The sequence below is a fragment of the Jaculus jaculus genome, chromosome 15 (assembly GCF_020740685.1).
Source record: "Jaculus jaculus isolate mJacJac1 chromosome 15, mJacJac1.mat.Y.cur, whole genome shotgun sequence".
NCBI classification, from domain to species: Eukaryota; Metazoa; Chordata; class Mammalia; order Rodentia; family Dipodidae; genus Jaculus; species Jaculus jaculus.
The window spans coordinates 57,417,096-57,444,377 of NC_059116.1; the positions used below are offsets into that span (position 1 = coordinate 57,417,096).

A 27,282-nucleotide genomic window follows, 5' to 3' on the forward strand; every position below is an offset into this window, starting at 1 on the left:
AGGGAGGGCATTACCATGGGATATTTTTTATAATCATGGAAGTTTTTATTAAAAAACAAATTTCAAAAAAATGCCTTGACCCGGGTATGGTGGCACATACCTTTAATCCCAGCACTCATGAGTCAGCCTGGAATAGAGTGGGACTCTATCATGAAAAAATATATATTAATAAAATAAAGAAGGCTGACAGCCACCACAAGATATGCCACCCTCCACTACATCTGCAGGTATCCAGGAGAAGTTGCAGAGGGAACAGAAACATAAATAGTGCTCTTACTATTAGCCTGACAACCAACTCCAGGGCAATGGTGACAGGCACAGTGATCAATCAAAACAGAAATCCAGAGACTACAGAAAGCTCAACACTACAACAGACTGCCAACAGGCTTGCCACGGAGCAGGGAACATTGCAGAAGAGGGGCCAGAATGAGTGTAAGAACCACAGAGTGCTTAATAATATCCTCAGGCATAGTTCCCTCATTATCCAACAGGGACTAACTGAGGCCTTCATAACTTCACAGTGAATACCATAAAGTGTACTGAGTAAGGCCCCAGGGAAACAGGAGCAGGAGTGAGGGGATGCAAGAATATAACCTGTTACATATAAAATAATTTTTTTTAATTTTATTTATTTATTTGAGAGCGACAGACACAGAGAGAAAGACAGAGGGACAGAGAGAATGGGTGTGCCAGGGCTTCCAGCCTCTGCAAACGAACTCCAGACACGTGCGCCCCTTGTGCATCTGGCTAACGTGGGACCTGGGGAACCGAGCCTTGAACCGGGGTCCTTAGGCTTCACAGGCAAGCGCTTAACCGCTAAGCCATCTCTCCAGCCCAAAATTTAAATTTAAAAAAAAAAAAAAAACTGCTGTTCCAAGTCCAACACTGTTTTAGTAACAACATCTCAGTTACTTATTCTACCCTTCCAGCTGGGCTGCTCAGAGCCCAGGGAAAACTCCATCCAAATCTGGTAGTTATCGCTGGCAGCAATCTCACAATCCTGATATCCAAACTTGAGGGTCTCCATTGCAACCCACAAATCATCTTCATAGCTCGAAACAATGGACTTACTGCCTCCAAACAGAGATTTCAATCCTGCTTTATACTGCCACATCTCAGCAACTCCTGGAACAATGTGCATTTCATGACCTGCTTCCAAGCATTTTCCATGACTTCAAACCCACCCAGTACCAAGTGGGCAACATAGCCAAATTTATAAATCCAGGAAGGAAATAAGCTTGACAAATACACTTCTATCAAGTCACCTCTTTTCTACAGAATTGGCAAAATTTGCATTCGTGCTTACTTGAACATTCCATGGGCTAGTTTTCACCCTCAGGGTATCTTTAATCATTGTCCGAAGTCATTGGCCCACCTTTTACTTTTGTTGTTGCTTTGTGCTTGGGGGAGGTAAGGTCCCCCTTGAGCCCAGGCTGACCTAACTTACAGGAACCCTCCTACCTCTGCTTCCTGAGTGCTAGCATTAAAGGTGTACATCACCATGTCCACCTCACCACGTTTAATGGTGATAATCTCCTTAACAATTGAAGCTTCAGTCTAAAACCAGCCTCTTGTACCAGTAACTTCAAATTGGCTTGAATTTTTCCTGTAACTGGTGATTTTTCATATATTTCAGTTTTACACTTCCACAAAGCACACCAAAGTTTATTCCTTTTTTTTTTTTGTTTGTTTTGTTTGTCAAGGTAGGGTTTCACTCTAGCCAAGATGACCTAGAATTTGCTATGAAGTCTCAGGGTGACCTTGAACTCTCTTGGTGATCCTCCTACCTCTGCCTGGAATTAAAGGCATGTGCCACCACACCCAGCTTCCATTACTTTTATATATAACTTTACTCAAATTCTCAGGGCATAGACAGCACACAGCCAGCCTTTCCATCGCTAGGCCAGTTACAAAAACAACTCTTGGACCCTGATACCAAAACCAAACAAAGATAGAACAAAAAAAGAAAATTACACATCAATCTCCCACATGAACATAGATGCAAAAATTCTCAGCAAAATATTGGCAAACAGAATACAAGAATATATCAGAAAGATCATTCACCCTGACCAAGTAGGCTTTACCCCAGAGATGCAGGGATGGTTCAATATACGCAAATCTATAAATGTAATAAATCATATAAATGGATTGAAGGACAAAAATCACATGATAATCTCATTGGACGCAGAGAAAGCATTTGACAAAATCCAACATCCCTTCATGATAAAAGTCCTACAGAGACTGGGAATAGAAGGAACATATCTCAATATAATAAAAGCTATTTCTGAAAAGCCTACAGCCAACATATTACTAAATGGGGAAAAACTGGAAGCTTTTCCACTAAAATCAGGAACAAGACAAGGGAGTCCACTGTCCCCACTTTTATTTAATATAGTTTTGGAAGTCTTAGCCATAGCAATAAGGCAAGAGATACACATAAAAGGGATACAAATTGGAAAGGAGAGATCAAGTTATCATTATTTGCAGATGACATGATTCTATATATAAAGATCCCTAAAGACTCTACTAGCAAACTGTTAGAGCTGATAAAAACCTACAGCCACGTAGCAGGATACAAAATAAATACACAGAAATCAGTATCCTTCCTATATGCTAACAACAAACACACAGAGGATGAAATCAGAGAATCACTCCCATTCACAATTGCATCAAAAAAAATAAAGTACCTTGGAAGAAACCTAACCAAGGAAGTAAAGAATCTCTACAATGAGAACTTTAAAACACTCAAGTGAGAAATTGCAGAAGACACTAGGAAATGGAAAAACATCCCTTGTTCCTGGATTGGAAGAATCAATATTGTGAAAATGTCAATCTTACCAAAAGCAATCTACACATTTAATGCAATCCCTATCAAAGTTCCAAAGGCATTCTTCATGGAAATAGAAAAAACAATCCAAAAATTCATTTGGAATCACAAAAAACCTCGAATATCTAAAATAATGCTGAGCAACAAAAATAAGGCTGGTGGTATCACCATACCTGATTTTAACCTATACTACAGAGCCATAGTAACAAAAACAGGGTGGTACTGACACAAAAGCAGACATGTAGATCTATGGAACAGAATAGAGGACCCAGATGTAAGCCCAGGTAGCTATAGCCACCTGATATTCGATAAAAATGCCAAAAATAGTCATTGGAGAAAAGACAGCCTCTTCAGCAAATGGTGTTGTGAAAACTGGATATGTATCTGTAGAATGATGAAAATAGATCCTTCTATCTCTCCATGCACAAGAATTAAGTGCAAATGGACTAAAGACTTTAACATCAGACCTGAAACTCTTAAACTGCTATTGGAAAAAGTAGGGGAAACCCTTTAACATATTGGTCTTGGCAAAGACTTTCTGAATACAACCCCAATTGCTCAGGCAATAAAACCAGAGATTAATCACTGGGACCTCATGAAATTGCAAAGATTTTGCACTGCAAAGGACACAGTGGAAAAAGCAAAGAGGCAACCTACAGAATGGGAAAAAATCTCCGCCAGCTATATATCTGATAGAGGATTAATATCTAGGATATACAAAGAACTTAAAAAGTTAACCAATAAGGAATCAAACAAGCCAATCAAAAAATGGGCTATGGAGCTAAATAGAGAGTTCTCAAAGGAAGAAATACGAATGGCATGTAAGCATCTAAATAAATATTCTACGTCACTAGTCATCAGGGAAATGCAGAATAAAACTACATTGAGATTCCATCTCACTCCTGTCAGATTGGCTACCATCATGAAAACAAATGATCATAAATGTTGTCGGGGATGTGGAAAAAGAGGAACCCTTCTACACCCCTGGTGGGAATGCAATCTGGTCCAGCCATTGTGGAAATCAGTGTGGAGGTTTCTAAAACAGGTAAAGATTGATCTACCATATGACCTGCTATAGCACTCCTAGGCGTATATCCTAAGGACTCATCTCATTTCCTTAGAAGTACATGCTCAACCATGTTTATTGCTGCTCAATTTATAATAGCTGGGAAATGGAACCAGCCTAGATGTCCCTCAACTGATGAGTGGATAATGAAGATGTGGCACATTTATACAATGGAGTTCTACTCAGCGGTAAAGAAAAATGAAGTTATGAAATTTGCAGAAAAATGGATGGATCTGGAAAGGATTATACTAAGTGAGGCAACCTAGACCCAGAAAGCCAAGCGCCACATGTTCTCCCTCATATGTGGATTCTAGCTACAGATGATTGTGCTTCTGCGTGAGAAGGAAAAAAACTCGGTAGCAGAGGCCAGTAAGTTAAAAAGGAGATATAAAGGGAAGAGAAAGGAAGGGAGGAGGGTACTTAATAGGTTGGCATTGCATATATGTAAGTAGAATGATTGAGATGGGGAGGTGATATGATGGAGAATGGAATTTCAAAGGGGAAAGCAGGGAGGGGTGGTACTACCATGGGACATTTTTTATAATCATGGAAAATGTTAATAAAAATTGAGAAATAAAAAACAACTCTTGGGTTGGAGAGATGGCTTAGCAGTTAAACGCTAAGGACCCCGGTTCAAGGCTTGATTCTCCAGTACCCACATAAGCCAGATGCACAAGGTGGCACATACATCTGGAGTTTGTTTGCAGTGCCTCGAAGCTCTACTGCACCCATTCTCTCTCTCTTTCTCTTTGTCTCTGCCACTTTTTCTGTTGCTCACAATTTTAAAAAAATTATTTTCTTGAGGCTGGAGAGATGGCTTAGCAGTTAATACAATTGCCTGCAAAGCCAAAACACCTAAGTTTGATTCCCCAGGACCTACATAAGCCAGAGGTACAAAGGTGGCACATGCATCTGGAGTTAGTTTCTGGCAGCTAGAGGCCCTGGCACACCGATCCTCTCTCTATCTGCCTGTCTCTCTCTCAAATAAATAAATACAAAGTATTTTTTTTAAATTCTTCTCTTGATCAGGTGCAGTGGCACACACCTTTAATCCCAGCACTCGGGAGGCAGAGGTAGGAGGACTGCTGTGAGTTCGAGGCCACCCTGAGACTTCATAGTGAATTCCAGGTCAGCCTGGACTAGATTGAGATCCTACCTTGAAAAAAAAAAAAATTCTTCTCTTCCCCTTTTAAACTTCATAAGCCATGCCTTCACTGTCCAAAATTTTCTCTCAATTTATGATTTTCAAATTCTCAGAATAGGTCATTGATCTATGCTTATAGCACTGCAAGGCTTGTCTAGTCCAAATTACCTGATTCTTTCATATTCCTTCTGCAAAGACACTCCAAAAAGATCAAAAACTACATGGTCAGATTCATCATACCAATTTTTCTTTTGCAGTTACTTTCTCACTGCTAGAACAAACATGTGACCAGAAGCAGCTCATGGGAGGAAAGGTTTTTATTCAGGCTTACATATCCAAAGGGCAGCTTCATCATGGTGGAGGAAGCTCACACACTGTGTCATACATCCATAGCAGAGTGTCAACAGCCAGCATTAGCAAGAATCACATTGACTCTGAACAACCACCTATGGCTCAAATGACAATTTGCCCCATTGACACACTCTTCCAGTTGGGCTCTGTCTGCTACAGACTTAAACATGAAGCTTAATTTTTTTTTTTTTTTTTTTTTTTGAGTTAGGGTCTCACTCTACCCCAGGCTGACCTGGAATTCACTATGTAGTCTCAGGATGGCCTTAAACTCACAGCAATTCACCTTCCTCTGCCTCCTAGGTGCTGGGATTAAAGGTGTGTACTACCACAACCAGTTTAGGAAACTTAATCAAAAATACCTGAGGTTGAGCTGAAGAAAATGGCTTAGTGGTTCAGATGCTTGCCTGCAAAAATCAAAGGACCCAGGTTTGATTCCCCAGGACCCATGTAAGCCAGATGTACAAGGTATCCCATGCATCTGGAGTTTGTTTGCAGCAGTTGGGTACCCTGGTGCACCCATTCTCATACATTCTCTCTCTCTCTCTCAAATAAGTAAAAAATTAAAATATATTTTTAAAAAATACCTAAGGCAAAGATGGTGTGGCTGCACATGCCTTTTATCCCAGTACTCCAGAGGCAGAAGTAGGAGGATCACTGTGAATTTAAAGCCACCCTGATACTACACAGTAAATTCCAGGTCAGCCAGGACTAGAGTGAGACTCTACCTCAAAAAACTACACACACACACACACACACACACACACACACACACACACACACCTGAGACTATGGGGAGCCATTTATATTCAAACCATCACACTTACCATGAAGTAGAAAAGTTCAATCTACAGAAAAAAAGTTGAATCTACAGAAAGGTTCTGTGGGCATTTTATTCCTTAGATTGAAAAGCAGCAATGTTTTTTTATTCCAAGTCAATTAATCATTATGTTAAAAGATGCATGACTTTTCAGGGCTCTATTTCTGAAAATAACTTCTTTCCAAAGGAAGGGAGTACAGTTTACAAGCTCTGCACTTTAAGATGTGTGGTATGTTTGTTCAGCAGTTTACAACAGTCTCATACGATGCAGGACTTCTGGCCCAAATCAGGTATGAAAATCTCAGTTGTGGATTTGAGGAGGTAGCACAATGGTTACAGGTATTTATTATCCAAGCCTGCTGGACTGAGTTCAGTTACCCCAGTACCACATAAAGCCAGAAACATGAAGTGATGCATGTGTCTGACGATTGTAGGAGCAAGAGGCACTGACTCTTTCTGTCATTCTCACAAATAAGTATTTCCAACAGGGTACTGGTGGCACATGCCTTCAATCCCACCACTTGGGAGGCAGAGATAGGAGGATTGCCATGAGTTCGAGGCCACTCTGAGAGTACACAGTGAATTCCAAGCCAGCCTAGGCTAGAGTGAAACCCCCTACTTCAAAACAAACATCACCACCAAAAAAAAAAAAAAATCCAAACTATAATTTTTCCAAAGAATAAGCAATCTGTCCTTCTGGGATTACAGGTACGTGCCATATTGCCTGGCTCAAGACATAATGAAACTAAAATGACTAAAATCACTTGGGGATTGGGAGATGGCTCAGTAGTTAAAGGTGCTCGCTTGCAAAAGGCCCAGGTTCAATTCCCCAGTATACATGCAAAGCCACACACAAAATGGTTCATGCATCTGGAGTTTCTTTACGGCATCAGGAGCCTTTGGTATTTCCATACTCACTTTGTTTTCTCTCCCTCCCTCCCTCCCTCCCTCCCTCCCTCTCTCTCTCTCTCTCAATAAATAAGCAAACAAATAAATAAAAATTTAAAGGGGGGAGCTGAGCACCTAACTGAAATCCCAGCACTCAGGAGGGAGAAGCAAAAGGATCACCTTAAATTTTAATCCAGTCTGCTCTATGTAATGTAGCAAGTTTCTGACCAGCAAGGGCTTCACAATGAGGCCCTGCCTCAAAAGAATTAAAAGTACATTAATTTTTTTAAAAGGGGGGAGGGGAGATGGACAACTTACCAACCAATATCAGGAATAAAAACAGCTCTCGGGAGGCAGAGGTAGGAGGATCGCCATGAGTGAATTCCAGGTCAGCCTGAGCTAGTGAGACCCTACCTCAAAAAAACAAAAAATAAATACATAAATAAATAAATGGATCCTCCCCCAAAAAATAAATAAATAAACAAACAAACAAACTCCAGGCTCAGAGATGGCTAAGCAGTTAAGGTGTCTGCCTGGGTATCTGGAGTTTATTTGCAGTGGCTATATGCCCCTGCCTGTCCGTTCTGTTTCTCTTCTATCTGCTCGCAAATAAATAAATTAATAAAGATAATTTTTAAAAAACTTCAGGCTCAGATTTTATTCGTTGATAAATTCTTGCCCGTATTAGGCAAAATACAACAATCTGCAAAATACAACAATCTCACAAAAATATTTCCAGCACCAGGCATGGTGGTGCACGCCTTTAATCCTAGCACTGGGGAGGCAGGGGTAGAGGATCACTGTGTATAAGGCCAGCCTGAGGCTTCATAGTGAATTCCAGGTCAGCTTGGGCTACAATTAGACCCTACCACAATTGAAAAACCAAAATCCAGCTGGGCATGGTGGTGCACACCTTTAATCCCAGCATTCGGGGAAAAGAGGTAGGAAGATCACCATGAGTTCCAGACCAACCTGAGACTATACAGTGAATTCGAGGTCAGTGTGGGCTAGAGCAAAACAATACCTCAAAAAAAAAAAATTTTTTTTAATCCAGATAACAGAGACAACAAATGTTCCCAACTCACTCTCCAAGCTCCTCTACAAACAATTAACAATAATGCTAGCTGGGCATGCATACCTTTAATCTCAGTACTGGAGAGGCTGAGGTTGGAAGAACATGACTTCAAGGCCAGTTTGGAGCTAAGAATGAGTATCAGGTCAGCCTAGGGTTAAGTTAGACCTTACATTGGAGGAGGAGAGGAGGAGGGAAGAAATAAGGGAGGCAGAGGGGGAGGTAGAGGAGGGAAGAGAGGAAGAGGAGGAAGAAGAGGGTAAAGAGGAGGGGGAAGGAGTAGGAGGAAATGAGAAGGGAAGGAAGGGGAGGGGAGGTGGGAAGAGGAGGACAGTGGAAGAAGAGGGAGAACAAAGGGAGAAGAGGGGGGGGAAGAGGAGGGGAAGAGATGGAGGAAGTGGAGAGGAGGAAGAAAAGGAGAAAAGAGGGGAGGAAGAGAGGAAGGAGAAGAGATTAGAAGCAAGAAAAAGGAAAGGACGAAAGATAGGGGGAAAGGGTGAAAAAGAAAAGGAGAGGAGGGGGACGAAAGGGAGGGCGAAGGAGAGGAGGAGGGGAGAAGGAAGCAGAGGAGCAGGAGAACAAAGACGAGGGGGAAGGAGAAGGGAAGAGGAAGAGGAGGGGAGAGAAGGAGGAAGAGGAAAAAGGAGAGGGGAGGAGGAGTGTAATACAATCATTTTTGGTTTTTCTAAAAGGCTCTCACTCTAGCCCAGGCTGGCCTGAAACTCACAGTGATCCTCCTACCTCTGTCTCAAGTCCTGGCATTAAAGGTGCTCACCTTTAATGTGCTGGTTCTCTGTCTCTCTTCTGTCTCTCTCTGCTTGCATATAAATAAATAAAATGTTTTTAAATAGGCCTAAATAAAGAGCATGCTATGATAAATTATAGTATAAACAGGATGATTCAATACTATTATTATGCCACTTCTCAAACTCCTCTATAAATTCAAACCAACTAGAGTGATAACCTCACTCTAATAGTTATATGGAAATGTGAAGGACTTAGAATATGCAATCTAATATACAGAATATACAGAAGGTTGTAAAACTTGGAATTCCGACTCAAGGTCATAGTTACAAATAATTGGAATAGTGTGATAATGATTTAAGAAAAGAATAAAGATTCCCAGCAAGGTGTGATGACGCACGCCTTTAATCCCAGCACTCAGGAAGTAGAGGTAGGAGGATCAACATGAGTTCAAGGCCACCCTGAGACTAGATCGTTAATTCCAGGTCAGCTTGGTCTAGAGTGAAACTCTACCTCAGGGGGGGAAAAAAAATAGATATTCCTGAGAGAGAGCTCACTTTTATAGTCATGTGTTCCAACAAAATAAAGTAGTGAAAAAAAGATGCTTTTCAGATAAGACATGTCTCTAATCCCAGAACTCAAGAGGCAAAGATAGGAGGATAGCTGTGAGTTTGAGGCCACCCTGAGACTAAATACTGAAAGAAAAAAAAAATAGCCTGGTATGGTGATCAACACCTTCAATCCTTCCATTCAGAGAACAGGGAGGATCACAGTGAGACCATCCTGGGAGTACAAAGTAAGTGCCAGGTCAACCTAGGTTAGAGTGAGACCTTACCTCAGAAATAAAACAAAAGAAAATAATAAAATAAAATATACAAAAGAGCCAGGCATGGTGGCACACACCTTCGATTCCAGTGTAAGACTACATGACGAGTTCCAGGTCGGCTAGAGCAAGACCCGACCTCATTAAAAAAAAAGGCTAGAGGAATAGCTTAGCAGTTGAAGAGTTTCCCTGCAAAGCCAAAAGACACAGGTTCGGTTCCCTAGGACCCACATTAGCCAGATGCACAAGGTGGCGCATGCATATGGAGTTCGTTTGCAGCAGCTGGAGGCCCTGGCGGCCCATTCTCTCACTATATGTGCCTCTCTCTCTCAAATAAATAAAATAAAATAAAATAAAATAAAATAAAATAAAATAAAATCTAGAGATGAAAAAAGGCACAATCACAAAAGAAACCAGAGAAATTCAAAAAATCATAGGGACATATTATAAGAATATATACTCAATGAAGTTTGAAAATCTAAAAGAAATAGGATGATTTTCTTTTTTTTAATGTCCTACCTAAATTAAATCAAGATGAGATTAACCACTTAAATAGACCTACTAACAAGTATGGAGATCCAAGCAGTTATAAAAAAACAACTCCCAGGTCAGGCGTGGTGGCTCATGCCTTTAATCCCAGCACTCGGGAGGCAGAGGTAGGAGGATCGCTGTGAGTTCAAGGCCACCCTGAGACTACAGAGTTAATTCCAGGTCAGCCTGGACCAGAGTGAGACCTTACCTCAAAAAAAAAAAAAAAAAAAAAAATTCCCAACTAAAAGAAGTCCAGTCCCAGAAGGATTCACTGGTGAATGTTACCAGACCTTCATGAAAGAATTAACACTATTGCTTACAGGATAGAAAATAAACACACAAAAATCAAGAGCGTCCCTATATACTAACAACAAACATGATAAGGATAAAATCTGGGACTCACTCTCATTCACACCTGCCTCAAAAAATAAATAAGTATTGAGATGGAGAATGGGATTTCAAAGGGGAAAGTGGGGGGGGGGGGTTTCCATGGGATATTTTTTTATAATCATGGAAAATGCTAATAAAAATCTAAAAATAAATAAATAAGTAAGTAAAGTACCTTGGAATAAACCTAACAAAGGAAGTGAAGGATCTCTACAATTAGAACTTTAAAACACTCAAGAGAGAAACCGCAGAAGACACTAGGAAATGGAAAGACAACTGATGTTCTGGGATAGGAAAAAACTTATTGTGAAAATGTGAATCTTACCAAAAGCAATCTACATATTTAATGCAATCCCCATCAAAGTTCCAATGGCATTCTTCATGAAAATAAAAAAAAAATTTTAATTAAATTTAAAAAGCCTTAAGTTCATCTAGAAGCACAAAAAACTCCAAGTAACCAAAACAATATTTTTTGTTCGTTTTTATTTATTTATTTGAGAGCAACAGACAGGGAAAGAGGCAGACAGAATGGGCGTGCCGGGGCCTCCAGCCACTGTAAACGAACTCCAGACGCGTGCAACCCCTTGTGCATCTTAGCCAACACAATTATGAGCAACAAAAAAATAAGGCTAGCAGTACAACCATACCCAATTTTAAGCTATGATACTGAGCTATAGTAACAAAAAAAAAACAGCATGGTACTGCCACAAAGACACATACAAAGACAATAGGAACATTTTAGAGGACCTAGACACACACAGCTATCATCATCTGATCTTGGAGGGAAAAAAATGCCAAAAATATTCACTAGAGAAAAGACAGCCTCTTTTACAAATGGTGCTGGGAAAACTGTGTGTGTTTGTGTGTGTGTGTAAGGATGAACATACATCCTTGTTGAGGTGTGTGCCTGTGAAGCCTAAGGACCCAGGTTCAATTCTCCAGGTCCCATGTAAGCCAGATGGACATGGTAGCACATGCATCTGGAATTCGTCTGCAGTGGCTGGAGGCGCTGGAGCACCCATTCTCTCCCTCCCTCCCTCCCTCCCTCTCTCTTGTCTGTCTCTCTGTCTCTCTGTCTCTCTTTCACTCTCTCCCCTCTCTCTAATAAAGAAATCTTAAAAAAAAAAAAAAAGAAAGTAAAAAAAAACATATCCCTATCTTTTTCCATGCAAGAATCAAGTCCAAACTAATCAAATACCTTCATATCAGAACAGAAACTCTGAAACTGCTACAGGAAAAACCTTTCAACGTTATCGGCTTAGGCAATGAATTTCTGAGTATAACCCTAGTTACTCAGGAAATAAGATCATGAATCAACCACTGGAACCTCATGAAATTAAAAAGCTTTTGTACAGCAAAGGGCACTGTGAATAGAGAAAGAGGCAACCTACAGAATGGGAGAAAATCTTTGCCAGTTACACATCTGACACAGGATGAATATCTAGGATATATTAAGAACTCATGAAACTTGTAAGAATCAAACAACCCAATTAAAAAATTACCTATGGGAGCCATAGATTGTTGCTAGAAAATTTTCAATGCCAAGGATGGGATACCTTCCAGTGAGTTTTTGGGCAGGGAGGTCCCTCATGTCCCCAAAATGTTATAGGCCATTGACGAGGCCCTTAGTTTCCCACCAGGAATACATGGTTAAGACCCTATTGCTGAAGACTCCACATACTTGGGCTGCAAGGTCACTGAGAAATCCTGCTGGAGCTGAGCTGATAACCTCATCCATGTAGACCAGCTGACAGAATGCTGGAAGAAGCCATTCTGCATGGAGTTCAATGGGAGAGAGAGAAATCACCAGAAGATACACAACAGTGGACACTGCAAGCCTTTATTTGGCCAGCCAGGACAAATGAGCCAACAGGTGGAATAGTGGCACGTCTTTCATGGTGAAACCTGACTGCCTTCTAATTTGACTGGAGGCCCGCTCCATGGGAGGGAAGACATCCCTGATACTAAAAACCTAAAACAGAGGAAGTCATGAGATCTATGAGTGTAACGTCTGCTGCTGTCTGGCTAAATGTATATACTATACTCATCAAACTGCCCAGTAAGCACTTCTCTTAATGTTCATACCTATATATTGATGCTACTCTCCCTTTTGGTTGAGAACCTTCTCTTTTCAGATGGCAGTGACCTTGGGATGATTCAGAAGGCATCATGGTGCTGGAAAGAAGTGACAGGAGTGCTCAGCATTGCAATATCTCTATCACACCTTCCAAGGCTCAGGGGCCATTGCAGAAGAGATGGCAGAAAGAATGTAAGAGCCAAAGGAAGGGTAGGTCTCCTTACAACATGCTCCCAGACACAAAATGGCCTTGATATCCATGACCTCATAATGCCTGACACTACCTACACAAGACCATCATAATAGTAAGAAAAGATCATGACATCAAAATAAAAGAGAGACTTATTGAGAAGGGGATGAAATATGATGGAGAATGGTGTTTCAAAGGGGAAAAAATGGGGGGAGGGAGGGCATTACCATGGAATAATTTTTATAATCATGGAAGTTGTTAATAAAAATAAATTTGAAAAGAAAAAAATTAAATTAAATGGAAAAATCCTAATTATATTTTTATACCAAAAAATGACCTATGGGACGAAATAAACAGTTCTCAAAAGAAGAAATACAGATGGCATATCAGCATCTAAAAAAGTGTTTTACATCCTCAGCCATCAGGGAAATGCAAATTAATAGTACTTTCAGATTCCATCTCATTCCTGTCAGAATGACTATCCTCAAGAAAACAAATGACAATAAAGGCTGGCAATGCTGGGAATGTAAACTGGTATGGCCACTGTGGAAATGAGTGAAGTTCTTGACAGAGCTAAAAATAGATTTACCATATGACCCAGCTATACCACTCCTAGGCATATATCCTAAAGTCTTCTCACTACCTTAGTAATACTTGCACATTCATGTTTATTGCTTTTCTATTCACAATAGCTAGGAAATGGAACCAGCCTAGATGTCCCTCCACTGGTAAGTGGATAATGAAGATGTGGTATATTTACACAATAGGGTTCTATTCAGCAGTAAAGAAAACTGAAATTATTAAATTTGCAGGGAAATGGATGGATGTGGAAAGGGTTATACTAAGTGAGGTAACCCAGGCCCAGAAACCTACATGTCACACATTCTTTCATATGTGGATCTAGCTACAAATGTTTAGACTTGTATGTGAGTAGGAATAAAATTTGGTAGCAAAGGCCAGTAAGCTAGAAAGAGGCTATGAGGGAGGGAGGATGACAGAGCACTTGAGGGGATAGTATATTATATATGTAAGTAGATGAATGATTACAGGGGATGGAATGGCCTAAATGAGGTCAGGGGAAGAGACTGAGTAAAAGAAGGGTTGGGGGAGGATGGTTAATCAAAATTTGAGATGTTATGAATAGCCACATAGAAACCTATTTTTTTTTGGACAATGGTGCACCTAGAAGCAATAGATAGTTACTAGATAAATTTCAGTGCCAAGGATGGGATACCTTCCAGTGAGTTGTTGGCCAGGAAGGTCCCAGATGCTCCCAAACATTACAGGCATTGCCAAAGCTCTTGGTTTCCCACCAGAACTAGATGGTAAGATCCTACTGATGAAGCCTCCACACACTTGGGCTGCAAGGTCACTGAGAAATTAAGCTAGACTAGAGATGAAAACATCTTCCCTATAGACCAGCTGACAAAATGCTGGAAAAAGCATTCTACGCAACACTATGGGACAGAGACACCAGTCATCAGTGGTACTGAACAACAGTGGACACTGCAAGCCTTAAGTTTGGCCTGCTAGGGCAAATAACCCAACAGGTACAATAGTGGCATGTCTGTTGTATGGGAGAGCAAATGCTCTCTAATAGTACTGGAGCCATGCTACATGGGAGTGAATACTTGCCTGGTATTGAACACCTAGTCAAAAAGGCTTATGGTGTGGAAGTTTATGAGCCCCAGGAGCATAACACCTGCTCTTGTCTGCCTAAATGTAGATATTATGCTCGTCAAACTGCCATGTAAGCACTTTTCTTAACATTAATATCCATATATTAATGCTTCTCTCATTTTCGTTAGAGAAGCTTCTCTTTTCAGATGGCAGTGACCACTATGATGACCCAAAAGACACCATGGTTCTGAGAAAAGACACTTTCCAAGGCTCAGGGTCCATTGCAGAAGAGGTGGCAGAAAGAATGTAAGAGGCAAAGGAAGGGTAGGACTGCTTACAATGTAACAGTTCAGACACAAATTGGCCTCAATATCCATGATGTCACAGTGCCTACTACTACCTTCACAAGACCCTCATAGTAGGAGGAAAAGATGTTGACATCAGGACTGGACAGATGGCTTTTGCCTGTGAAGCCTAAGGACCTAGGTTTGATTCCCCAGTACCCAGGTAAGCCAGACAGATATACAAGGTGGCGTGCATGGGAGTTTGTCTGCAGTGGCTAGAGGCCCTGGTCTGCCCATTCTCCAGGTCTCTGTCTCAAATAAATAAATAAACAGAATATTAAAAAAAAAAGATGACATCAAAAGAAGAGAGTCTACCTTACAACATGCTCCCCCAGACACAAAATGGCTTGGATATCCATGACCTCACAGTGCCTGACACTACCTACATAAAACCATCATAATAGGAGGAAAATATGATGACATCAAAATAAAAGAGACTGATTGAGAGGGGAAGGGGATATGATGGAGAATGGAGTTTTCAAAGGGAAAAGGGGTGGAGGGTATTACCACAGGATATTTTTTTATAATCATGGAAGTTGTTAATAAAATAATCTGAAAAATAAAAAAAATTTTAAAAAAAGGATTTACAGAAAAAAAGAGAGTCTAATTGAGAGAGAATAGGTATATGATGGAGACTATATTTGTGAATGAGAGAGTTGGGGAGTGGAGAGAATTATCATGGTTTACTGTCTTTAATTATAGAAGTTATCAATAAAAATGTTTGAAAAAAAAATGTATGGCAACAAATGCTAGCAATGGTGGGGGGAAAGAGAAACTCTCATTCACTGTTGGTGGGAGTATAAATTTGTACAGCCATTATGAAAATCAGTATAACAGCTTCTCAAAAATCTAAAAATAGCTGAGCATGGGGGCACATACCTTTAATTCCAGCACTTGGAAGGCAGAGGTAGGAAGAATGCCGTGAGTTTGAGGCCACCCTGAGACTACATAGTAAATTCCATGTCAGCCTGGGCTAGAGTAAAACCCTACCTCAAATTTAAATTTTAAAAAATACATTAAAAAATCTAAAAATAAAGCCAGACGTGGTAGCACATGCCTTTAACCCCAGCAGTTGGAAAGCTATGGTACAATCGCTGTTTGTTGAAGGCCACCTTGAGACTACACAGTGAATTCCAGATCAGCCTGGACTAGAACCAGACACTACTACGGGGATTTAAAAAAAAAAAAGGTAGGACTGGAGAGATGGCTTAGCAGTTAAGGTGTTTGCTTGCAAAGCCAAAGGATCCAGGTTCAACTCTCCAGGATCCACGTAAGACAGATGCAAAATGGGGAATGGGGCGCACACATCTGGAGTTTGTTTGCAGGGGCTAGAGGCCCTGGCACGCCCATTCTCTCAAATAAATTTTATATATATATGTGTGTGTATATATATATATATATTTTTTTTTTTTTTTTTAAGGTAAAAAAAAATAGGAACAAGCCGGGCGTGGTGGCACACACCTTTAATCCCAGCACTCGGGAGGCAGAGGTAGGAGGATCGCCGTGAGTTCAAGGCCACCCTGAGACTACAGAGTTAACTCCAGGTCAGCCTGGACCAGAGTAAAACCCTACCTCGAAAAACCAAAAAAAAAAAAAAAAAAATAGGAACTACCACATGACCCAGCTAGGCCACTCCTGTACACATACCCTAAAGACACCATGCTTTACTACAGATACTTGCTCAGCCATGCTTATTGCTGCTCTATTCACAATAGCTAGGAAAGAAAACCAGCATATTTGTCTATCAACTGATGAATAGATAATAAAGATCTGCTACATATCACTATGTAAAAGAAAGTAAACTTTGTAGGAAAATTGATGATCTGAAAAAAAGTGATTAGGGGATAGGAATGGAAGAAGGGGAGGATTATTCAAAATTTAAAGGTGTGCCAGGCATAGTGGTGCACACCTTTAATCCCAGCACTTGGGAGGCAGAGATGGAAGGATGACCATGAGTTTGAGGACACCCAGATACTACATAGTAAATTCCAGGTCCGCCTGGGCAAGCCTGAGCAAGACTCTACCTTGAAAAACCAAAAACAAACAAACAAAAAACACTTCAAGGTGAAAAACACAGGGAAACCAACTTCTATATGAATTCATTAAATATAATTAAGAAAAAAAAAAAGGGCATGGTGGTACACACCATTAATCCCAGCCCTCGGGAGGCAGAGATAGGAGGATCACCATGAGTTCAAGGCTACCTTGAGACTATATAGTGAATTCCAGGTCAGCCTGAGCTAGAAAAAAAAAAAAAAAAACACCAAAAAAAAATGAGAAAGCCATCCCGAGATAGGGCAGAAAGTTCCTATAAATATTAACCATAGGTTATTATAAGGAAACCCCAATGCCAGGAATGGAATGTCTCCCAATGAGTTGTTGGTTAGGAAGGCCCAAACAATATAGGCTACTGCCAAACCTCTTGGATGTGCACCAGAATTTAATAGTTAAGAGCCTACTGCTGAAAACGAGACACACACACACACACACACACACACACACCCTACCCCTACTAGCTAGCTGACATGGTGATAGAAAGTGCTACACAGGGTGCTGGGTGAAAAAAAATCATTGATAGGCTTGCCCAACTGCTGAACAACCACGTAATTTGTCAAGAGCAAAAATGATATAATCTGTGTGGGGGTAACCAACAACTTTCTGGTTGGATCTGAGTCCCACTCCATGGGAGAGAAAAACATGCCTGAAAGTCTATACTTTCCAGGGTCATAGACCCTAGAGGGGAAGCCACTCCTCTTAATTGACTAAGTGGATATACAGTGCCCATCAAATTGATCTGTATATATTTTTATTATGTTCTTGAACTCTTCAAACCCCCTACCTTAGCCTCCAGAGTGCTGGGATTATAGGCATTCATGATTAGGCCTGGCATATGCATGTGAGCACAAGTTGTGTGTTCAAGTACATATGTATGTACAAGTGTGCTGCAAACCAGATATACAGATGGGACATCTCAGTTGTTCTCTACCTTTTGTTTGTTTTGTTTATTTTTGGCTTGGATTTTTTTTATTTATTTATTTTTTAAATTTATTTGAGAGTGACAGAGAGAATGGGTGCGCCAGGGCCTCCAGCTGCTGCAAAGAAACTCCAGATGCGTGTGCCCCCTTATACATCTGGCTAACGTGGGTCCTGAGGAATCGAGTCTTGTTTTTCAAGGTAGTGTCTCACTCTAGCCGAGGTTTACCTGGAACTCATTCTGTAGTCATGGGCTTGCCTTCAACTCACAACAACCCTCCTACCTCTGCTTCCCAAGTGCGTGCTACCACTTTTTGTATTAAATGAACTATGCCATTATATCACATTATAAAATATTAAAATAATCTAGACAAAAAAAAAACCTCTGGGCCTAAATCACAATGACTATAGAGGTAGACAAATGAAAGGTGCCTAGGATGGGATACCCATGTAGAAATATAGATGTGGAGGGCTGGAGAGATGGCTTAGCAGTTAAGTGCTTGCCTGTGAAGTCTAAGGACTCTGGTTCAAGGCTCGATTCCCCAGGACCCAAATAAGCCAGATGCACAAGGTAGCGCATTCTCTCTCTCTCACTCTATCTCTACCTCTTTCTATCTCTCTCTCTCTCTCTCTCTCAAATAAAATAAACAAAATTTAAAAAAAAAAGAAATATATATATGGAAATATAGATGAGGGCTTGAAAACCTGCTCTGGTAGTGACAAAAATGAAGCCTACAGGTATTCATGGCATGCATAAGTGCACCAAGAGTGATGTGATCAACTCAACATGCCAAAACATTAATCACATAACTTCAATTTTACAATAAGAAAGTAATACCAGACTGCCGAAATGCCTTAGTGTTTAAGACACATGCCTGCAAACCCTAAGGACCCAGGTTCAAGGGAAGAGAAAGGAAGGGAGGAGGGTACTTAATAGGTTGGTATTGTATATATGTAATACAATGATTGAGATGGGGAGGTAATATGATAAAGAATGGAATTTCAAAGGGGAAAGTGCAGGGGAGGGGGGTATTACCATGGGATATTTTTTTAATTATGGAAAATGTTAATAAAAATTGTGAAAATAAAAAAAATTAAATTAAATTAAATTTTAAAAAAAGACCCAGGTTCAATTCTCCAGCTCCTATGTAAGCCAGATGTATACGGTGGCACATGCGTCTGGAGTTCATTTGCAGTGGCTAGAGGCCCTGGTATGCCCATTCTCCCTCTATCTCTCTACCCCTCACTCTGTCTCTAATAAATAAACAGAAATAAAACTTAGGGCTGGAGAGATGGCTTGGCAGTTAAGGTGCTCACCTGCAAAGCAAAGGGATCCAGGTTTGATTCCCCAGGACCCACATAAGCCAGATATACAAGGAGGCACATGCATCTGGAGTTCATTTACAGTGTGCCCCATTCTTTCTCTCTAACTCTACCTCTTTCTCTCTCTCAAATAAATAAAAATATTTTTTAAAATAATAAATAAATCTTAGAAAAAAAGAGAAGAGGAAAGGAAAGGAGCTTTAATCCCAGCACTGAGGAGACAGAGACAGGAGGATTCCCATTAGTTGGAGGCCATCCTGAAACTACACAGTGAATTCCAGGTCAGCCTGGGCAGGGGAAAAAAAAGTAATACCAAAAGGCAATCCTGACAGACATAAAAACAACCTCCCAGAAGTCATGAGAGACTTGAATCACCTTTTGGTATTGTTTGTGTTGGTTTGTTTGCTTGTCTGTTCTTGAGACATGGTCTCAAGTAGCCCGAACTGACCTTGAATTTCTAATCCTCCTACCTCTACCCACCTCACAAGTGCTGGGATCAAAAGTATGAGTCACCACATAAAGGGTGGAGAAAGGAAGGGAGGAGGATACTTAATAGGTTGATATTGTATATATGTAATTACAATGATTGTAATGGGGAGGTAATATGATTGAGAATGGAATTTCAAACGGGAAAGTGTGGGGGTGGGGAGGGAGGGAATTACCATGGGATATATTTTATAATCATGGAAAATGTTAATAAAAATTAAAAAAAAAAAAAAAAAAGTATGAGTCACCATAAATCGATTGATATGGTTTCAAATGTTAAAAATAGAGCAAGGGGTGCTGGTGTGGTGGCACACACCTTTAATCCCAGCACTTGGAAGGCACAGGTAGGAGGATCACCATGAGTTCGAGGCCACCCTGTGACGACATACTGAATTCCAGGTTAGCCTGAGCTAGAATGAAACCCTACCTTGAAAAATAAGTAAATAAATAAAAAGATCAAGGGGCTGGAGAGATGGCTTAGCAGATAAGTGCTTGCCTGTGAAGCCTAAAGACCCCAGTTACAGGCTCCATTCCCCAGGACCCACATAAGCCAGATGCAGAAGGGGGCACATGCTGGAGGCCCTGGCACACCCATTCTCTAGCTATCTGCCTCTTTCTCTATCACTCTCAAGTAAATAAATAATAATAGATCAAGGAAGTCACCAGGCATGATGGCTCACTCCATTAATCTCAGCACTTAGGAGGCAGAAGTAGGAGGATTACCATAAATTCAAGGCCACCCTAAGAGTACATAGCAAATTCCAGGTCAGCCTGGGCTAGAGTGAGACCATACCTCAAAAAAAACATAAAAATAAAACAAAAAAAAAGGAAAAAAATTTAGGTTGGGACATTTGAAATTTGAAATTTAAAAGAGCAAAATTACTACTGAAAGACTTAGAAGCCAAATGTAATAGTCTGAGGGTTAAAGATAATTTTATAGTATTTATGTACTATTTGTACCTAAAATTTTGTTTGTTTCCTTGTTTTTCCAGGTACGGTCTCACTCTAGCTCAGGCTGACCTGGAATTAAGTCCTAGGATAGCCACAAACTCATGGCAATCCTCCTACCTTTGCTTCCAAGTGCTGGGATCAAATGTGTGCACCACCACACATGACTCTTTATCTAAAATGTTTAGGAAAAGTTTTGGGGCAGTAAATAATAAAGAACCTATATAATAACAATTTTTTAAAAAGACAAAACAGAAAATTGAGAATTAAAAGCCAGCATGATAAACATCTATTGTTCCATCTGCTTGATAAGCCGCCTTCTTCAAAAAGAATCGCTTCCCACCCCTGCATTATGGAAACTGCTCTTACCCCTGACTCCAACTATGTAGTTCTACTGAGTGTTGCCATTCATAGTACCCTCCCCACTTCAGCCAGAGAGCTGGTGGTTACATGATCCGAGACAGGTCAATCAGAGTCATTTTCTCAGGATTCTTCAAGAAAGGCCCTTCTCCTGGTAGGAAGGGCTGGGAAGATGAAAGCCAAAGGTGCCAGCAGTCATGGTTCCAGCCTCATGTGGTAGAAAGTCTGCAGTATGAGAGAATGAAATCAACATGCAAAGAAACAGAGATAAGAGGTAAAGTTCTAAACCCAATGGAAGGAAGAAGAGAAAACAAATATATTAAAAATGAGATTAAAGTAACTGATGTAGGCCAGGTGTGGTGGCACATGCCTTTAACCCATCACTCAGGAGGCTGAGGTAGGAGGATCACTGTGAGTTTGAGGCCAGAGTGAAACTAATTATAGCAAGACCCTACCTCACAAAAACAAAACAAATAAATAATGATAATAATTATTACTTATGTAACTAGATGTAACTAAAGACCAGATTTGATTCTGGACTGTGATACGACAAAAAAGAAAATCAGGGGCTGGAGAGAAGGTTTAGCGGTTAAGACCTTTGTGTGCAAAGCCAGAGGACCCAGGTTCAATTACCCAGCACCCACATATGCCAGATGCACAAGGGGAAGCATGCATCTGGAATTCGTTTGCAGTGACTAGAAGTCGTGGCATGCCCTTTCTTTCTCTCTCTCTCTTTCTCTCTCTCTCAAATAAAATGTATAAAAAAGAAAATCAGAAACTTTTTCATATATCTAGCAAAAAAAAGGGGGGGGGCCAGGTGTAGGGGTGCATGCCTTTAATCCCAGCACTCAGGAGTCAGAGGTAGGAGGATCACCAGGAGTTCAAGGCCACCGTGAGACCACATAGTGAATTCCAGGTCAGCCTAAGCTGGAGTAAAACCCTACCTCAGGGAAGAAAAAAAAAAAAAAAAGAGGAAATATGCCAGATCCCCAGGCATGTGATATTCTTTATATTAAACCACCAAAGAACTTATAATGGATCTTATTTAATGGTCAACAAAAGACAAAAGGTACTATGCCCGTGACAAAACTATTAACAGCAAAAGCTACGTATCATTTATAGTAACAAGTAGCCATCACTCAATCATTGAGCAGGACTAAGAAAATACAACAGACAGGTAAGTAAGTGAAGATATGAACTATGGTTTTATTACTCCAGTAAGTTTGCCGATGTAGAGGACAAGATAAAGGACAAACATGTAAAAGTGTTAGCCAATAGGAAGATCATTTGTGAACTGAGTAAATAAAATCAAATAACTAGAATACACAGAATAAAGATAGAAGCAATCATGAGTAGCCAATACAGACAGACTTCAGAAAAAGCCAGAAGTGGTGCCATGTGCCTCTAACCTCAGAACTCAGGCAGATTAGGAAAGAAGATCACAAGTTAAAGACCTGCCTAGACTATATATAGCAAATTCCTGCCTCAAATAAAAATAAAAGAGTAGGGCTGGAGAAATGGCTCAGTGGTTATGGCACTTGCCTGCAAAGTAAGGACCAGGGTTTGATTCCCCAGTACCTACATAAAGCCAGATGCACAAAGTAGTGCACCCATCAGTAGTTCCTTTGAAGAGGCTGGAGCCCTGGTGTACCCATTCTGTAAGTATCTCTTCTCTCTATCTCTTTCTGCTTGCAAATAAGTAAAATAAAAATATATTTTAAAATAAAACAGTATAGTAAAATTAAATTAAAATATGACAATAACAGCAGAAAGCAATTGATACAAACTATCTCAGGCCAGAAGTTGACGCCCATTTCTGTGAACCTAGAACCTGTAGAACTTGAGAGACTGAGGTAGGAATTTCACTGTAAATTCAAGGCTATCCTGGGCTACAGACCAAGTTCAAAACCTAGAGTAAAACCCTGTCTCAAAAAAAAAAACTCTGCCAGACTTTTTTTGGGGGGGGGGTTCAAAGTAGGGTCTCACTCTAGCTCTAACTGACCTGGAATTCACTATGTAGTCTCAACATGGCCTCAAACACATGGCGAAGCTCCTACCTCAGCCTCCCGAGTGCTGGGATTAAAGGTGTGCGCCACCACGCCCACCTTAAAATTACTTTTTTTTAATATGTTTTTATTCATTTTTCATTTATTTATTTGAGAGCGACAGACACAGAGAGAAGACAGATAGAGGGAGAGAGAGAGAATGGGCACGCCAAGGCTTCCAGCCACTGCAAACGAACTCCAGACGCGTGCGCCCCCTTGTGCATCTGGCTAACGTGGGGGACCTGGGGAATTGAGCCTTGAACTGGGGTCCTTAGGCTTCACAGGCAAGTACTTAACCACTAAGCCATCTCTCCAGCCCTAAAATTACTTTTTTTAATGACTGCCTCAAGGAAATAACACAGGAGAATCATAAGGTTACCCAACATCTTTTTTTTTATATTTTTGTTTATTTTTATTTACCTGAAAGTGACAGAGAAAGAGGCAGATTGAGAGAGAGAATGGGTGCGCCAGGGCCTCCAGCCACTGCAAACGAACTCCAGACACGTGCACCCCCTTGTGCATCTGGCTAACATGGGTCCTAGGGAATTGAGTCTTGAACTGGGGTCCTTAGGCTTCACAGGCAAGCACTTAACTGCTAAGCCATCTCTCCCTCCAACCCTTACCCAACATCTTCCTTTGGTCTTTATATGCATGCACTTGGGGCATGGCATATCTGCACACATCCATATAACATGCACACCTCTCCTCAAATATATGAAATGGCAATAGTTCAGATTAAAGGACCTAAAATCACAAATACAAAAAAGCACAAGTAGCTACAAAAGTTGGAAGCCAGCAATGAGAAAGACAAGTACTAAATGACTTCACAGGAGAAAAAAGTGTAGCTCAGTGGTAGAATATGTAATTAGCATGCAAAAATCTTCGGGGGGGGGGGCAGGGAGAAGAGGGGAAGGAGTTCTGGGGATCCAAACTCAGGTACTCTTGCTTGTATAGCAAATGCTTTAACAACTGAGTGTCTATAATCCCATCATGCCTACAACAAGATGGAAAGCAGACAAGAGAATCTCCAGGAAGCATGTAGGCCAGCTAGTCTGACAGTGGTGAACACTGAGACCCTATATGGAAGTTGTCAATAAAAAAAAATATATTAAGTTAAAAAAAATGAGACCCTACCTCAAATAAGGTAGAAGGTAAGGACCAACAACCAAGATTGTCCCTGACCTGTACACACCAGCTACAACACACACAGACCCAAAAATAATAGGAACGGTTGAAAAAGAGAGTGAATTACTTCCTAAGTACAACATAAAGATTCAAAAAAAGGTTCAACAAAAAATACAGAAAACTTAAGATCAACTCAGAAGGTCCAAGATCCAAATTAATTTAAAAAAAAAAAAAAGAAAAGAAATAAAATAAAAGAAAAAGAAAAAGAAAAATGTGGGCATGGTAACATAAGGCTTTAATCCCAAGACTGGGGAGGCAGAGGTAGAAGGATCACCATGAGTTCCAGATCACCCTGAGACTACATAGTGGATTCTAGGTCAGCCTGAGCTAGAGTAAAACCCTACCTCAAAAAAACCAAAATCAACCAAACAAATTTCACAGGCTGGGAGTTGTGGTACAGCATCATAATACATAATATATAAATAAATACATAAACAAATGAACAATTTTTTTAATGCTACAGAAGCTGCAGGACATGGTAGTGCACACCTTTAATCCCAGCACTAGGGAGGCAGAGGTAGGATTGCCTTGAGTTCCAGGCCACCCTGGGACTACATAGTGAATTCCTGGTCAGCCTGGGCTAGCATGAAACCTTATCTCAACAAAAACCAAAACACAGCCGGGCGTGGTGGCGCACACCTTTAATCCCAGCACTGGGGGGGGGGGGGGGGGAGTTAAGAGGATCATCACTTCGTGGCCATCCTGAGGCTACAGAATGAATTCCAGATCTGCCTGAGCTAGAGTGAGTCCCTACCTCAAAAAAAAAAAAAACAAGAAAAAAAACAGGGCTGGAGAGATGGCTTAGAGGTTAAGCGCTTGCCTGTGAAGGCTAAGGACCCAGGTTCAAGGTGCATGCATCTGGAGTTCATTTGAAGTGGCTGGAGGCCCTGATGGCACCATTATATCTCTCTCTCTGCCTGCCCCTCCTGCCCCCCCCCGCACCGTCTGTCTCTTGCTATCCAATAAATAAATAAAATATTTTTTTAAAAAAAGAGCTGATTGTGGTGGCACATGCCTTTAATCCTAGCTCTCAGGAGGCAGAGAGAGGAGAATCATCATGAATTCAAGACCAGCGTGACACTACATAGAGTGAAATCCTACCTCCAAAAAAAAACCACGGCTGGAGAGATGGCTTAGCGGTTAAGCGCTTGCCTGTGAAGCCTAAGGACCCCGGTTCGAGGCTCGGTTCCCCAGGTCCCACGTTAGCCAGATGCACAAAGGGGCGCACGCGTCTGGAGTTTGTTTGCAGAGGCTGGAAGCCCTGGCGTGCCCATTCTCTCTCTCCCTCTATCTGTCTTTCTCTCTGTGTCTGTTGCTCTCAAATAAATAAATAAAAAATTTGGAAAAAAAAAATGAACAACAAAAAAGGGAGAGTGGCTGGAAGGATGGCTTAGTGGTTAAGGCACTTGCCTGTAAAGCCAAAGGACCTCAGTTCAATTCCCCATGACCCACATGTAAGCCAGATGCACAAAGAAGCACATGCACCTGTAGTTCATTTGCAGTGGCACACCCATTCTCCATCTGCCCATCTCCCTTCCTCCCCCCTCTCAATTAAGTAAATGAAATATTTTTAAAATTGCCTGCAAAGCCTAAGAACATCTTCAAAAAAATATAATCCGTCTTGGGGGCTAGGACGATGGACAATGTGAGTGCCAGGTCAGCTTGGGCTGCAGAATGACTATTTCACCCACTTTCTGGAAAATATCTATTTGCACATGAGTATATATCGATATGCCAGGGTCCTTTACCACTGTAAACACTCACCATATACTTGTGCCACTTTTTGCATCTTGCTTTACAAGGGTATTGTGGACTTGAACCCAAGCTGGCAGGCTTTGCAAGCAAATACCTATAACCACGAACATCTCCCCAACCCTAGAAGATATTCTAAAATAGAAAGACACTGAATATGCAGAATTTTTAAAAAAAAAAAAGCCAAGCAGGGTGTTACACACTTTTAAACCCAGCACTTGGGAGGCAGAGGTATCAGGACTGCCGTTGAGTTCAAGGCCACCCTGAGACTATCTAGTGAATTCAAGGTCAGCTTGGGCTAGAGTGAGACCCTTCCTCAAAACACAAACAAACAAACAAAAGACAAACATTAAACAGCATGGATTGTCGATAAGTTGTCTATTAGAACAAACAGACCCCAAAAGACAAATTAGAATAATAAAATCTTAGATGCTAGGCATGGTAAAGCATGCCTGTGATACCAGCACTTGGGAGGCAAAGGCAGGAGGAATGTTTTGAGTTCAAAGTCACCCTGAGACTACACAGTAAGTTCCAGGCCAGCCTGGGCTAGAGCAAGACCATACCTCAAAAAAACCACAAAAAAAAAAAAAAAAAAAAAAAAATCTTCAAGCTGGGCATGGTTGGTGTACACCTTTAATCAAAGCACTTGGGAGGCAGAGGTAGAGGGTCACCATGAGTTTGAGGCCACACTGAGAATACAAAGTCCATTCCAGGTCAGACCTTACCTCAAAAAAGAAAAAAAAAAAAAAAAATCAAATCTTCAAAGAAACACAGCTCTTCTGGGGTGGAAAGAGAGCTTGGTGAGTAAAGCATCTGCCATTCAAGCATGAGGACCTGAGTTTAATCCCAGCACTCACATAAAATTTGGGAATGGTAGGAAAATGGATGGATCTGGAAAGGATTATACGAAGTGAGGTAACCCAGGCCCAGAAAGCCTAGCATTACATGTTCTCTCTCATATGTGGATCCCAGCTACAGATGATTGAACTTCTTGTGTAAGTAAGAACAAAACTCAGTAGCAAAGGTAGTAAGCTAGAAAAGATATATAAAGGGAAGAGAAAGTAAGGGAGGGGGTACTTAATAGGATGGTACTGTATATATGTAAGTAGAAGAATAAATTAACAGGGGTGAAAAGGCCCAAGTGAGATCAGGGGAGAGATTGAATAAAGGAAAGGTGAAGGGAAGGCTAATCAAAAATCTAAGAGGTTATAAATAAATCATATGGAAACCTACTTTTTTGGACAATGGAACACGCAGGAGCCGTAGATTGTTACTAGAAAATTTTCTCCTAGGCATATATCCTAAGGACTCATCTCATTTCCTTAGAAG

At 40.8% G+C, this 27,282-nt stretch overlaps 1 protein-coding gene across 13 annotated transcripts in view; it reads right to left on the reverse strand.

Annotated features, from left to right (window-relative positions):
• Mllt10 (MLLT10 histone lysine methyltransferase DOT1L cofactor) overlaps window positions 1-27,282 on the reverse strand; it is a 270,901-nt gene that overhangs the window by 208,493 nt on the left and 35,126 nt on the right. For 2 of the 13 annotated variants that reach the window (XM_045134588.1, XM_045134587.1), the window contains exon 1: window positions 20,981-21,156. The exons of the other annotated variants lie outside the window; for them this stretch is intronic. The gene's annotated coding sequence lies outside the window, so the exon portion shown is untranslated. Of the gene's footprint in view, window positions 1-20,980; window positions 21,157-27,282 lie in introns of those variants that run through there. 13 annotated transcript variants of the gene reach the window in all.